At 40.9% G+C, this 14194-nt stretch overlaps 1 protein-coding gene and 1 pseudogene across 3 annotated transcripts in view; one reads left to right on the plus strand and one right to left on the minus strand.

Annotated features, from left to right (window-relative positions):
* Positions 1 to 6404, minus strand: part of Atp2b1 (ATPase plasma membrane Ca2+ transporting 1) — a 107889-nt gene extending 101485 nt beyond the window's left edge. Inside the window, exon 1 of one of the 3 annotated variants that reach the window (XM_047551125.1) lies at positions 6022 to 6403. The gene's annotated coding sequence lies outside the window, so the exon portion shown is untranslated. Of the gene's footprint in view, positions 1 to 6021 lie in introns of all 3 variants that reach the window. The other 2 variants (XM_047551126.1, XM_047551128.1) reach the window with 2 other exon arrangements.
* Positions 6405 to 6989: 585 nt separating this feature from the next.
* LOC124982953 (RNA transcription, translation and transport factor protein-like) overlaps positions 6990 to 14194 on the plus strand; it is a 178032-nt pseudogene continuing 170827 nt past the window's right edge.

Below are 14194 nucleotides of genomic sequence, written 5' to 3' on the forward strand. Positions count from 1 at the left end.
ATTTTAGATAAACAAAAACAGGTTAAGTACAATCTTGAGATGAACCTGTTTTGAAGTTAATTTCATTTCAAAGTATTTTTTAAATACAGGTACAGCTTATTTACCATATTGTTATATATGAAGTAAAAACAACTGCATCTTAAAAATGGTCTTATACAGGAAAATTACTAATGGCAGTTAATCCATATGCTATACAGTATTAGTTCCAAAAGTCAGATCAAATGAACCTTACAAGAGATTAATGAACTACAAAAACTATTAACATTTAAGTGAAACAGCGCTAAATTGTTTTGAAGCACAGAATAGTAAATTTTCAATTAGTCTGATATCATTAATGCTCCTGAAAGATCATTCAGCATCAACCCGCTGTTTTTGAAGAAGTAACTGCTTGTTAACTGAAATTTAAAAGGATGACTATCCATCAACTTATATCCATTTAGTTTGAAGGACTTTCCCTCTAACAAAAAAATAAAACAGACTAAAGCCTAAATATAGTTTGTGATGATACAACGCACATTGGTCTTTTGGAGATAGCAGACATTAAGACACGAAAATAAAAGAACATTCTCTAAGAGTTTACAGTGCTTAATAAATAACTACACAGATCTTATGAAAGAAAAATGCACACACAGATAACAGAAATATTTTCAATTTATCACTTTTACAATTGCCACAAAAACCATTCAAATCAATAAATCAAACTTTGCTAAAATAGGCACAACTACTTGAAAGCTATAATAAACCCATAATATCCTCCTGATTTATAATGGCATCTCCACTATGTAATTCTAACTTACTTATAAATTCAGTGTCAGTGTTTCTCAAAATGCAGACTGCTGGGCCCCACCCCAGACCTGCTGAATCAGAGTAGCAGGGGCAATGTCTTCTTCCTGTGTGCACTAAGGCTAAAGAAACATTACCTTCCCTGTCACATTTATAACAAGGTTTTGAGTTACAAGAACTAAAACCTCTTTTGGGACCTTAAAACTTTTAAATTTCATTACATAATGAATTAATATTTCAAAAAAATTCAGGTAATATATGTGGCAGAAAAACAAGTACATAAAAAAATTACAGGAGGAATTGAAATAAGAAACTATTAGTATAGCATATTTTATTTTTAACTTAAGATTTAAGATACCTCTACTCATTTCAAAGACCAACTTAAAAAAAAACTATTAAAAATACAATATTTCAAATGTTCAAATTAATTTACTCAGCTGTTAGTAAATCAGGGTATGAACTGTTTACATCACACCAAATATAAGTGAAGATTAAATTATAAAACAAACCAGATGTATTCATACTCCACTATTAAGTTTATAATGATGAGAAACTGATTTTTCATAAAACTAGATAACTTTCATAAACTTATATAAACATGTATAATGTTCCAGCAATGAGTAAAACTAGAAGCCACCTACAGTTTACTTATTGCTAATCTAGCTGCTAGGTATATGATCTTCAGGGCCTACATAAATCATTTTACCTTGGGTGGGGGTGTAAAACTATCTACTTTATCTCACAGGATTATTTATTGTGAGAAACAAATAAGACTGTATGTAAACACATTCTCAAAACCTGTAAAGCACTCCATAAATCATTATTATAAAGTATTCAGACAGTAAATTTGAGAGATGCTGTCTTTAGGATCCTGATTTAAAACAGACTATCAGCAAAATTAAAATGCATATATCATATAAACAACACAGAACATAAAAACTAATCTTTCAGATTCAATTAAATATTGAACACTACTCATTATATTCTATAAATGACAAATAATAAAACATTAAAATTCGAGTCCATTAACTGTCCTATATGCCCTTTTGTAACAAATCCATTTCTTAAATGAAGATATAAGTGGAATTAGACAAGCCACAAGGGTGTCAAAATGGTTAATTTGCCATTCTACTTTCTCACATTTGACACTTTCTATAACAAAAAAAAATTTAGTAAGTGTATGTCTTAGCTTTCTAAAAGCTAAAAAAATTCTTTTTGAAATTATTCCTTTACTATTGTATGTAATTTTCCTTGTAACATTATCTCAGAATCTTAAAAAATTCTCAAATAAATTACTATTAGTTCCTTTCTATACAGACACCTACTAGAAAATAATTTTTGCCCAATGAATCCAATATTTTTACCCAAGATGCAAAAATTTAAATCTTAAAGTTTGTTTGCCGATCTTTACTCCTTTTATTGCTTTTTTCATTAATTATAAAATTTCAGAACTCAAAAGTGAAAACATCAGTTTTAACTGTGTATATGTATAAAATGTAAGAAAAAAACAGCGAATCCTCTTTTTTTGTTGTTTTTCAACATCACAAAAGTTTTGGGTGGCCATTCCTTCTAAAACTCATTTAATGCAACAGAGTGCTTCATCCAAAATGAAGTTAACAAGTTTGTCAGACAAGGGAAATTAGTAAACCTAACCCCCAAAATAAAGGATTCTATCAAGGTACATGTAACAAGGTACAATTTCTCTGCATGCATCAACCCAGTCCCTTAAATAATGTCCTTTTACCTGGGGTCATATTTCTCCACTTGAAAGAGACTATGTAATACTAAGGGCATAAATCATCTTTCATCTAAAACAGACTTTTTGGCTTAATTTTTGTTTAATGAAGATCTACCTACAATCGATAGCTGATGCTTTACAGTAGTCTATGAAGAAATCACAAGTGTTGAATTAAAATCTAAAGGCAGACAGAATGGTAATAATATCTTGTGATTTGTAATTAAGACTATATTAGATAATATACACGTTAATTCATCCAGTATTTGAGAGCTAAACTTTTTTTTCTCATGTTACTTCTGTAGTACAATACCCAAAAAGCATACTAAGCCTAAAGTGCCTGTACATTTTTGATCTGGGAAGAAGAAGAAAGGGAAGGAGCAAGTGGGTAGGGAAATCACACCAAATCAGCTGTCATTACATTTGCTTTCTAAACATGAAAAATTCCATTTATTTTTATATGCTCTGAACTTGAGAGGAGCCATATATAGAAACCACTTTTTCTTTATTAAATGGAACACAAGTACTCCTCCTGGAAGTGCTCATTTGTATTACTTTAAAACAAGTAATTGTAAAACTCAGTAAACCCATAAAAGGTAAGTAGATGAAGATAACAAGAAATTACTATACCTTATGCAAGCAAGGCTAATAATTTCACTGATTTTGAGAATTTGTTTTAGAAACTGTCAATATTCAGCAGCTCAAAATACTGTAAAACCACTCTGTGCTGGTAGTGGAACAGTTAGCTTTAAACATCTATTTACAAAGCATCTATTACTTCTATTCCTAAGCAGATCCAGACTACCAATATTCCTATTACTTCACCATAATCATGAATCAAAATTAGTTTGTCGCCTCGTCTTAGAATTTAACATTAGATCACAAGCTTCAATTAAAAAATCATGATTTCTATACAATTGCAGAAATTCCTTCCAAAAGACCAAGAAATTACAGAAAAGACAATTCCCCCTTATAGGGTTTAAATGGGGATGACAGAGATGACAACCATGATAACAATCAAGAAGGCGTACTCTGAATTTTTATCATCTGAATCAAAGAAAATCACGAAATTTTAAATTAAAGGTGGCGCTCTGTCCTCAACTCACCCGAATGTGACTCACTTTTGCAGACTATATGGTAGGAAATAACAGTTACTTTTCAAAGATCTTTGCAGTTACACCCAAGCCAAAATCAGGACAGAGATCCACCCTTAATTACAGCAATTTAACTGTCTTACCAAAGCAAGGTAGAAACTAAAACGTCCCCCTGAAATCATGGCTTAAAAAAGCCCATTTCATATTAGCCTTCAAAGGTTCCCGATAAGAAAAAAATGTCTCTATTTACTTCAAATTTGAACTCACCAGAGGGGGGGAGGGGGAGGGGAACCGGAATGAAGCGCACAAGTACAAAAAGCAGATTCTCCTCCAATCCCTCTTAATTCCCCCAATCCGCCTCTACCACACACAAGGACAGGGAGTCTCCCCTGGGAAGGCTGGTGGCAGGGAAAGAGAAGGCCCTCCATTCACTCACGTGGGCCACCATCCAAAGGGATGCCCAAAGAGAGCTTCATACAAACCAGGCCCTTACAAGTACTTCTTATTATAAAATACACCCACGCTGAACAGAGCCTTATTTTAAAGTAAGACTGTCCTCAGGTGGGGGAGGTTAAGCACAACAAAGGCTTCCATGTTGAAAGGCAGACGGCCCAGATACATGCACATAGCTACACACATATGAAGAAATCCATGTAACTAATTTATCAGAACAGCAATCGACACCAACAGGAACCATTAGATTATTAATACATCCAGAAAAGTAGCGTGCATAGCAGCCAAAGGTGGCTGTCTGCAGAGCTCTAACCTAGGGGACAGGTAAAAATCAGCGTACCGAGGAGGGTCAAGCCCTCTAGGTTTTTGCAGATTCCCTCAGCCCACTCTGACCAAACCCTACCCTCTCCTCCTGGGCGCCAAGCAACGCTATACCGCACCGGGTGAGTGCACTCCCAATGCTGCGAGCCCCGCAGAAAACTGGTGAATGAAATGCGCACAGAGACCAACCTGGCCAGTGACCGAGGCGCAGACCCAGGGGTCGCTGACTAGCTTAGCTATGTGATTCTCCTGCAGGATGGAATAAAGGGAGCACACCCCACCACCACCCCCGCAAATGAAATGTCGTCCTCTTCCTCACTGATCCTTTCCAAAGAGAAGAGGGGAAGATTTTTTTTTTCTTTTAAACTAAGTCCACAAACACGAATCGGCAGCAACCGTAAACATCCTGGGGGGCCAGACGGAAGACGTGGGGAGAAAGGCGAGGAAGCTCTCCAACTCCTCGGGAGTCACCGTCCTGTCTGACATACATCCATCAACCAGCCCCGCCGGGGGCCGCTGAAGGGCCCTCGCTTCCCGCCCGCACTGCGTCTGGGGGATCGAAGCAGGGGATTAAAGGGGTGACCCTCTCGGGGCGCAGGGAAAGGGAGCGCCCGGCACCGCTGCCCTCAAGGTCACCACGCGCCGGGGCGGGGGCGACCCGAGTTGGGATGGGCTGTGGCGCGGCCGAGGAGACTGGGTGAAGTCAAAGAGCCGCGGGCGTAGACAAGAAGGCACACCGTGCCCCGTCCCTCGGGTCCGGGGCGGCGACTTCAGGCTGGACCAGGCGCTGAGGCGCGCGGTGAGAACACGCTCACCTTTACGATTCCCCAGCAGGAGACAACCTGTGAGGCCCCTCACCTGCCCCCGCCAACTTCTCCCGAACACCCCGCAGTCCACCCGGCACCCAGTTGTCAGGACCCCTGCCGCGACGCCACCACCTCCCAGTTCCGCCCGGCCTTCTCCGCAGGTGACCACCCCCGCCGCGGGCGGGCGGCGGCCGCCACTCACCTCGCGCGGCAGCGGGAACCATTTTCCGAGGGGGAAAGGAAAGGAAGGCTGCAGAAGGGTCGAGGGGGGGCGACGAGGGACAGCGGGAAGCACCGAGAACAGGGGCTCCGTCCTCCGCGCGTCCGCAGACGGCTCGTAGGGCTTGGGGCGCCACGCGGAGGTGCGGCTGCACCTCTGGGATGAGGCGGCCGTGGAGCCGAAAGGCTCGGCTTCCACCACCCGGGGCTCCCTACTCACGCTGCACTGCGAGGAGGCGGCGGCGGCGGCGGCCGAGGAGGAGGAGGCGGTGCCCGGCCGGCCCCCGCCCAGAGCCCGGCAGCCGCCGAGTGGCCGCCCGCGTCCCCGCAGGACCCGCCTCCTCGGCTCCGCAGAGCCGCACACTGGGCGCGCCGGGCTCGGCACGGGCTGCTTTGCCGGCCTCACGCCGCCGTCCGCAACGGCAGCTGCGGGCGGGGTGCAGCCCCCTCGGTGAGCACCGCAGCCCGGCCCGTTCGGGGCGGGGCCCGGGGGCACCGGAGAGAGGATGGCCAAGCACGAGGAGGCTGTGCGCAGCTCGGGGCAGGGGCCCGCTTGCACCGGGTGGCCCGCAAGATTGCCGGGGGTAGGCAGGGGGAGGAGGACGCTCACCCGTTCCGGTCTGGCGCTCCCTTCTCTCCACACCCACACTCCTCCCGCTCCACGCTGGCGGCGCAGCTGCTCCCGCTGCCACTGCCACCGCTGCCGAAGCTCGCGCCGCCGCCGCCGCTGCCGCCTTGGCTGGGCGCGATCACGTGACGCGGCCCGCGGGGAGCCTGAGGGCGGGCGGCCGGGCGCGCGCGCGCGGAGGAAGCGCGGCTCGGACGGGGACTGGGAGCCGAGCGGCACCGAAAGGGCGTTTAAGGGGAGGATCCGGCGGGCGCGCCCCCGACCGGCGAGCGCGCGCCCGGCGTTTAGAACTTGCCGCGCGGTGGGGAAAGGGTGACCAGAGTGAGGGGCGGGGGTACTCGCGCCTCCGCGCGCCCCTCCCTCTCCTCCTTCCCCGAGCGCCTCGGCTCGTTGCTGCCCCCGCCCCTCCAGCTCGCCCCTTCCCTCCTGTCGATGCCTGCGATTGGCTGGAAGGTTCTGACGTCCGTGTTTCCATGACGTGTCAGTGCGGGGGGGGCAGGGAAGGGGGTGGCGGGGGAGGAGGGGGCGGCTCGGGATCGCGGGGCAGTGACTCCGTCAGTCACAGCTGCTGCTTCGGCGCGGGGCCGGAATGCTCCCGCGATGTGTGGAGGCAGGAGAGCGATGACTGCCGCAGGAGGCGTGCGGACGCCCTTCACCTGGGGCCCAGCCCAAGCACCCCCGGGCCTGCGCCCTCCAGAGCCCAGAAGCTGGGCCGGCGGACGGGAGAGGGCGAGCGCTCTGGAGAGGACAGGTTGAGTCGAACCCGGAGTCAGCGGCTCCTCGCCGCGTCTCTGCGCCCACTGTATACCGGATTCGTTGCCTGTACCGGGCCGTGACGCACGCGCCGGACGACAAAGTGCCTCCTAGTTCGCTCGCTCCTTGGGAAGAGAGCCCACTCCCCTTGCGGACGCGAGGCACCGTATCTCTATTCCTGCTTTCCGGGTCCGCAGATGCCAGGGATCCTCGCTGCAGCGCCTAAGGGGTTTACTCTGGCGTTGGGTCGATGCACGCAGGCATCGAAAGATCCGCTCTTAAATCCTCGTGTTTTTGTTTTGGGTTTGCTTTTTCTACCTATGCTTTCTACCAAGCCGATGGTTCGTTTAATTCACTTGTAGCGTCTCAACCCTGCGCCCTTCATTCCTGGGGTGGGGGACGGAATGAAGAAAATACTGGGTAACGTGATATATTTATGTTAAAAGGTAACAGTTCTGCTCCGACCTTCAAGAGATTTTGCAAGTTAAAAAAGAAAAGCACCCATCTTGATATCTGCTTTAAAAATCAAACGGGTTTTCCTTCCTATACACGCATCTTTAAAGATTCGTATCTTACCTAGGTTACCGTGCTCCCTCTTTGTCTAGTCGCCTCTGTTTGAACTAAAGATCCCCACTTGCTCAGAGACCTTGTCAACGTTCTTTTCGGTGTCACTTAACCAGAACAAAAAGTTATGCAGTCTGCTCCTTTCCCAACCTCAGAGTGAAAGATTATTTATGTAGTGTTCTCAAAAGCATACCGGCAACAGGAATAACTTTATTATATGTTCACTCGCTGATAGCATTTATTAAAAATATTGTAAAGACTTAGAAACAAACCACTTAAATGAAGTTTAAAAGCTAAAATAAAACTTCCAAATTGATCCTGTTGAAATTTTTTTTATTTTACATATCTCACTAGATAAGATGTTATCAGCCCTCTAAGAGCTGTGCCCTTAACATGCAAAATTAAAAATTAGCACTAGGCAGAATGAAAGCATTTTTTATTTCTTTAATCACTCTTAGAGAATTGGTTAGTACTTTACAATAAATAGCCTTTCCTGATACTATTTCAAATCTGTTTAATAGAAGAACAAATTAACTAAATTTCACTTAGGTGATTCCAGTATTCCCTCTCCCTGAAATATCTTCCAAATGGCTCAGACACATTCAAGAATTCTTGGCTTTTTTCCACGTTTTCCTCCAAGGAAGTCACAATAGAAAATTGAATTATGCATTCTACTTTAATCAAGAATTTGACATTAAAGTAATATATGAATCATTACTATAATATACTGGCAAATGGATAATAGATCAAACTAGTATCTGTTCACTTTGTGGGTTGTGACAGTTCTGAATTATAAAATATATGCTCTAAAAGTGTTGTGGTTCACGAATTACTGAGCATCTTCATTATACAATGTGATTTCAATGAAGTTTTATTCCTGGGTATACAGATACACCCATAAAAGAATGTGTTTGTAAATATATATGCAAACATACATATGGATATATGAATATACCCATAAAATAATTGTGTGTATATATACAATATATATTCTTGAACATATTTGTATGCATTTTAAAATATGAGTCATGATAAGCTTTTATACTTAAGATAATTTATTTGTTAGTGTTTAGATTTTTATTCTTCAAATAGAATATAAGAACTGAAAGCAATATAGAAATAACTGCACATTACATTAAGAAATTTAATTTTTTTCTTCCATAGGCTTAGTACTGAAACCTCTGTAATGGCATATTTCTCAATGTAAAAATCAAGAAAATATTGGATTGTTTAATTAGTGTTTCTTAAAAAAAAAAAAAAAAAAAAAACTACCTGCAATCAATGATGTCATTGTATGACATAACCATATGTTCCTGATCTTAGAAGTAATTTATCCCTTGGATTAGTTGAAGTAGAAATTTATCAATGCATAATAAGGAAAAATGTGATTACTGCTGAACATCTTAAAAAGTTCTTCTATGCTTTTTTTAAGTCATAATACAAAATTTGTAAAGTTACATAAACCCTATGACAAAGTACTATTTAGAATGTTACCATTGAGGAGAGGCTGCACATTCAAAATAATATTTGGCAGGTTTTTAAAGTATGTTCTTTTAATGAAATAAATATAGTTATCTATATCTTTGCTGGTAAATCAAGCCATTCAAGATGTATAACTCATGCAGATAGTTTTCTAAAATCCTCAGGGTAATTAAGCATAAAGGAAAGCATTAGAATCTTTATTCCCTCAAGAATTCTATCACATGCATCTAACAACAAGACAAAAATAAAGACATCAACTCCGGAATATTTTTAATGCCACATCATTTCCCCAAATACACATTATACATATATGGATGTGTCAATCCTAATCATTGCAGAACACTAAAGAGGACTGACAGGTGTGGGAAGGGAGAGGAGAGGTCTATTAAAAGCTTCACACAAAAAAATAGTTTTATATATTCTCAAATTTCCATTAACCTGGATCACTAGAGAGAAAGATGTCAAGAGAAACATTACTTAGCTGAAAACCACAGAGAATCGTTATCTATTAGAAACAAATTAATTACATTTGCTGAATTAAATGGAGCATAATTACAAGTAAGCCTAAAATAAGAATTTTCAAGTCATATAGTAGAAAATTTTTATACAAGAAAAATGCAAAATGGTTAGATGTCATTTGCCCAGAATTATTTAGCAACTAAATATCTTCAACCCTATCAGATATAAGGCCTTTTTGCTACCCCAAATGTTGTATAATCTAGGTCATATTGTATGGTCCTAAATCTAAATTCCAGAGGATCAGAAAATAGAAAGTTCACACTTAAATGTTGTTGAGGTAGATAGCTTAAGGAGAATTTGAATCTGACGTGTACCATGAAAGATATTAGAATTTAGGTCAATGCAAAGAAGATGCACAATAGAAATGGCAAGAAAGGTACCTGGGACTTAGAGGGTTTGCTGCATTTGTTTTCTTATACTGTCATTATCCAAGAAGCATACACTTACCTTTGATGTCTCTCACCTCCAAAAGTATAACTCATTAATTTTTGCATTAATAATGATGAATTTTGATATATCAGGGTTGTTATGAGGTTTGGGAAAGATGCTTAAAGTTCTTAATGCAATATTTGATGTGTAGTAAATGCTCAATAAATGATATCATTGTTATTCAGAAGCATTCATTCATTCTCTTTATTATCAAGTTAATGTGCTGCGAAAAAGAGTACACATTTCTAGTTGCTTGGTTAAATAGATTATCAGTAAAGAATTGTTTTCTGTGAGACACACACTATTTGAGGTCTTTTTAAAGCATACATTGTGTAATCACTGATCCTCAATTTGACAGAATCTAAGTTTCCTCAGGAAAATAAAATCTTAAAATTTATTGAATCAGACATGCATTTGGCTGCAAGTAAACAAAAACTAGAGTAGTGGCAGTTAAATAGTATCTTATCAGATGTTCAGACTGAGTTATGGTATGGTTGATTCAACTGCTAAACACAGCCTTGAGGATCCAGCTTATAACTTTCTACTCCACTATTTCTGGCATATGTTACCAATTAAAAAAAAAATCAGGATTTTTTTTTCATATTCATGACAAATCCTAAATTTTTTCATATTTTAATTTTTATATTTTTATGTGATTATTCGTTGTTCCCCACCTTTTGTTTGAGACAATTATGGTTTGGATGTGTGGTGTCTTCCAAAAGTTCATATGTGGGACAGTGCAAGAATGTTCAGAGGTGTAATGACTAGATTATGAAAGCCATAACCTAATAGTAGATTTACTTGAGTTGGTTGGTAGATTGGATGTGGCTAGAGGAAGTAGGTCACTGGGGACATGCCTTTGGGGTTTATAGTTTGTCTTAGTGAGAAGAACACTGGCTGGTTCTCTATCTCTCTCTTTCTCTCTCTCTCTCTCTCTCTCCTTCCTGGTTGCCATGGACTTAACCTCTGAAACCATGAGCCAAAGTAAACTTTTCCTCCTCTAAGGTTTTCTTGTTGGGTCTTTTGGTCACAGCAATGAAAAGCTGACTAAAAGCATACTTCTTTGAGGGCATACAGAAGAATCACCTTTGAGAGCTTAGCAGTGCAGATTCCTGAGCCACAGTGCCAGAGCTTCTGATTGAGTCTTGAGTTTTAGGCAGTCCTTTAGGTAATTCTGATGCACCACTTGCACCACTGTGTCTCCCTCCTCTGTCATAACATTCTTTAATGTGTTCTTCACAAGTTCTTATTTTCATCCCCTGGCTATCTCCCATAGTAAGTCTTACACTTGAACATTTTTCTGTCCTGACTTTTAAAGTTGACCCATTTTTATGACTTCAGCCCTTGAGAACAAAAATAATGTTTCTTATTCACTTATTCATTATGCATTTGTTGATCCTGAAAAATGTCCTCTGAGGTTATGAAGATAGAAAAATAAGATTCTATTTAGGTGACATTAACATCAAGGTTCATCCATTCATTTATACAAAGAAACTCTTATTAAGCTCCTATGCCTGGCCTTACAGAATTTGACACATAATAGATGCTTAAAATAAAAATTTGACTCAAATGAATGAAAAAATAAATGAACTATAACTTCTTCGATGATGAATTCTAAATTTATATCCACAACCTTATTTTTATTCCAATGACCTGAGGGAACTTCTTTCAGGGTCAGTTTTTTTTCTTTCAGATAGAAATGATGGAAAGAAGTCAATTCACCAGTCATCAAAAACAAGTCACTGAAAGCCATTTTGTTGACCCATGTATTTTTGATGACAGTGGAAAGGGGTCAAGAAAGGAACACTGAAAAATGCTGGAAAGTATGAGGAGAGGTAAGAGGGAGGTGGAACCTAGAACAAATAGAGGGGCTTCACTATGTAAGAAAAAAAGAGCATCTCTTTTTCTGAGGAAGAACAGGATGGAAAAAAAACTGAAGAAAGAGCAAAAGCAAAGTTTAGAGGGAGGATGACATAGGCATACAAATATCAATCTTAATATTCCTTTTATAATAGGCACTTCCAGTCATCAGCCAAAACTGAGTAAGGCTAAGGACAGGAATGGGCTGATTGAAGAAACTAAAGGATAAACAAAGGATAAAGAAAACACTATCCAAGGTAAATTTAGCACTACCAGTTGTCATGATATTCTCTCATGGCTCAAAGTTGGGGTTTCCTGTTATGGTTATATCTGGTAAGAGTTCAAGACAGTCTGGCGCAGAGTTTCTTAGCAAGAATGGACATGACCCTGATCATCAGACTGTATTAGTCTGTTCTGACTGTAGTAACAAAATACCACAGACTGGGTGGTTACAGCAATAGACATTTATTTTCTCATAGTTCTGGAGGCTGGAAGTTCAAGATCATGGTGCAGGCAGGGTTGGTCTCTGGAGAGGTCTCCCTGATGATCACTTTCTTGCTGTGTCCTCACATGGCCTTTCATTGATGTGAGTGCTTGGGGGAAAAAAAATTCTCCCTTCCTCTTGTTATAAGGACACCAGTCCTGTAGGATCAGGAACCCAACCTTATGACCTTATTTAACCTTAATTACCTCTTTAAAGGCCCTTTCTCCAATACATTCACATCAGGAGTCAGGGTTTCAACATATTAATGTTGAAGGAACACAAAATCAGTTCATAACACAGATTGATTTGGTAAACATTTTTTCAGAATTCACAGGTCAGTGTCCTTCAGATCTACTGGATTAGGTTTTCTGCATTATATAACTCCACTCCTCAAATGTTTTCGTGTGGCATGTATACATGCTGGGGGAAAGACAGGAAACGATGTTAATATGCAGCTGAGTACAAACAGAAGAGATCTTTAGTGCTAGGAATAAAGAAATCAAAGGTAGAGCAGCAGGTATAGTAAGCATTAATACAGGGGATTGTTGAACCTGGAAAGAAGTCAGAAATGTGTAAGCATGGAGTTCTAATGATAGAAGATACAGCAGGATCTGAGCAAATCAGGGAGCTGAAATAGAACCCCCATGTGGTATGTCTGATATTATGTGCCACTAAATTTATATGTTGCAAGGTGACAATATTAAGAGGTGAAACCTTTTAGAATATGGTTGGTCATCTAGATCAGTAAGCTTTACAGAGCTTTCATGAATGGGATTAGCACTCTTCTGAAATGGGCCTAAAGGAGTTCTTCTACCTGCTACACCAACTCAGGACACAGTTTGAAGGTACCATATATGGAACTAGGAAACAGGGTCTCACTAGACACCCAAACTTCCTTTACCTTGATCTTAGATTTGCCAGCTTCTAGAACTAAGAAACAAACTTCTCGCTTCCAAGAAATGTTTATAATCCACCAGAAGTGTTTTTTTTTGTTGTTGTTGTTGTTGTTTTTGTTTTTTGTTAACAATCTGCATGGACTAAGACACCATGTAAAGCTTGATTCCTTCTGTTTAGCCAATGGCATGCTGGTAGTAGTTCCTAACATTTCATCTAGCTCACCAAATGTCAAAAAAGCATCAGAGGTTTATCTTCTGCCCAGGACTTTGAGGAAGAGGTACCAACAACAAAAGACATAAGAGAAATCCACCTTAGATACTTCACTGAGAAATTGCATGACACCAAAGACTGAGAGGAGTCTTAGTGGCTACCAGAGAGCATAAAACAGAAACAAGCAATTAGCATGACAAGTAACTTCACACAGCAACAACAGAGATGAAGAAATAGAGGAGTATCTTCTTCAAAGTTCTTGGGGAAAATAATTCTGCTTGAATTGCATATTTAGCTAAAATGTCATATAGGAGTAAAGGGATAGTAATTATTTTCAGAAAAAAAAATTTATTTCTTACAAACCAAAGGAGCAGAGTTTGGAAAGTCATTCGTACCCTTAAATGCTGCGTTTTCTGCACACATTGGTCAAATATCTGCATAAGCAACAGATGTGCTATCATTGCCTGCTTTTAACTTAACGGAATAAAAAGAAGTGAAGAGATGCCACAGCAAGTTCTGGACTGGCAGAAGAGTTATGTATGTGTCCATAATAGGCTCAGCATAGATGTCTAAGTTTCCCTTTGGGACAAATTGAAATGTAGCTACGAACCAAGTGGAACACCTATCGGGAGATAATAAAGAGTTAGTTCCAGAGGAGGAAGTTAGGGTAGAGGTGCAACAGGTTGGTAGGAAGCCTACCTTTATTGAAATAGTAGAAAGCTTTGGGGACCTCTTCCAAAAACTCCCACACATACCCCTAACACTCCAAGTTTGGATACCTGCCACACCAAAGGTATTGATAGCCAGAAGGGGATTACAAATAGAGTCTAGTCAAGAAAAGAGGCTTTACCCTTTCCTCCTCCTTCATTCTTCCTGTGCTCAACTTCAGAAAGAAGAGAAAAGGTGAGTAAAAGTGCAAATACTGAGTATCCTCTTCCCATCAATACACACAGGACA

This window comes from Sciurus carolinensis, chromosome 4, assembly GCF_902686445.1.
Source record: "Sciurus carolinensis chromosome 4, mSciCar1.2, whole genome shotgun sequence".
Lineage (NCBI taxonomy): Eukaryota > Metazoa > Chordata > Mammalia > Rodentia > Sciuridae > Sciurus > Sciurus carolinensis.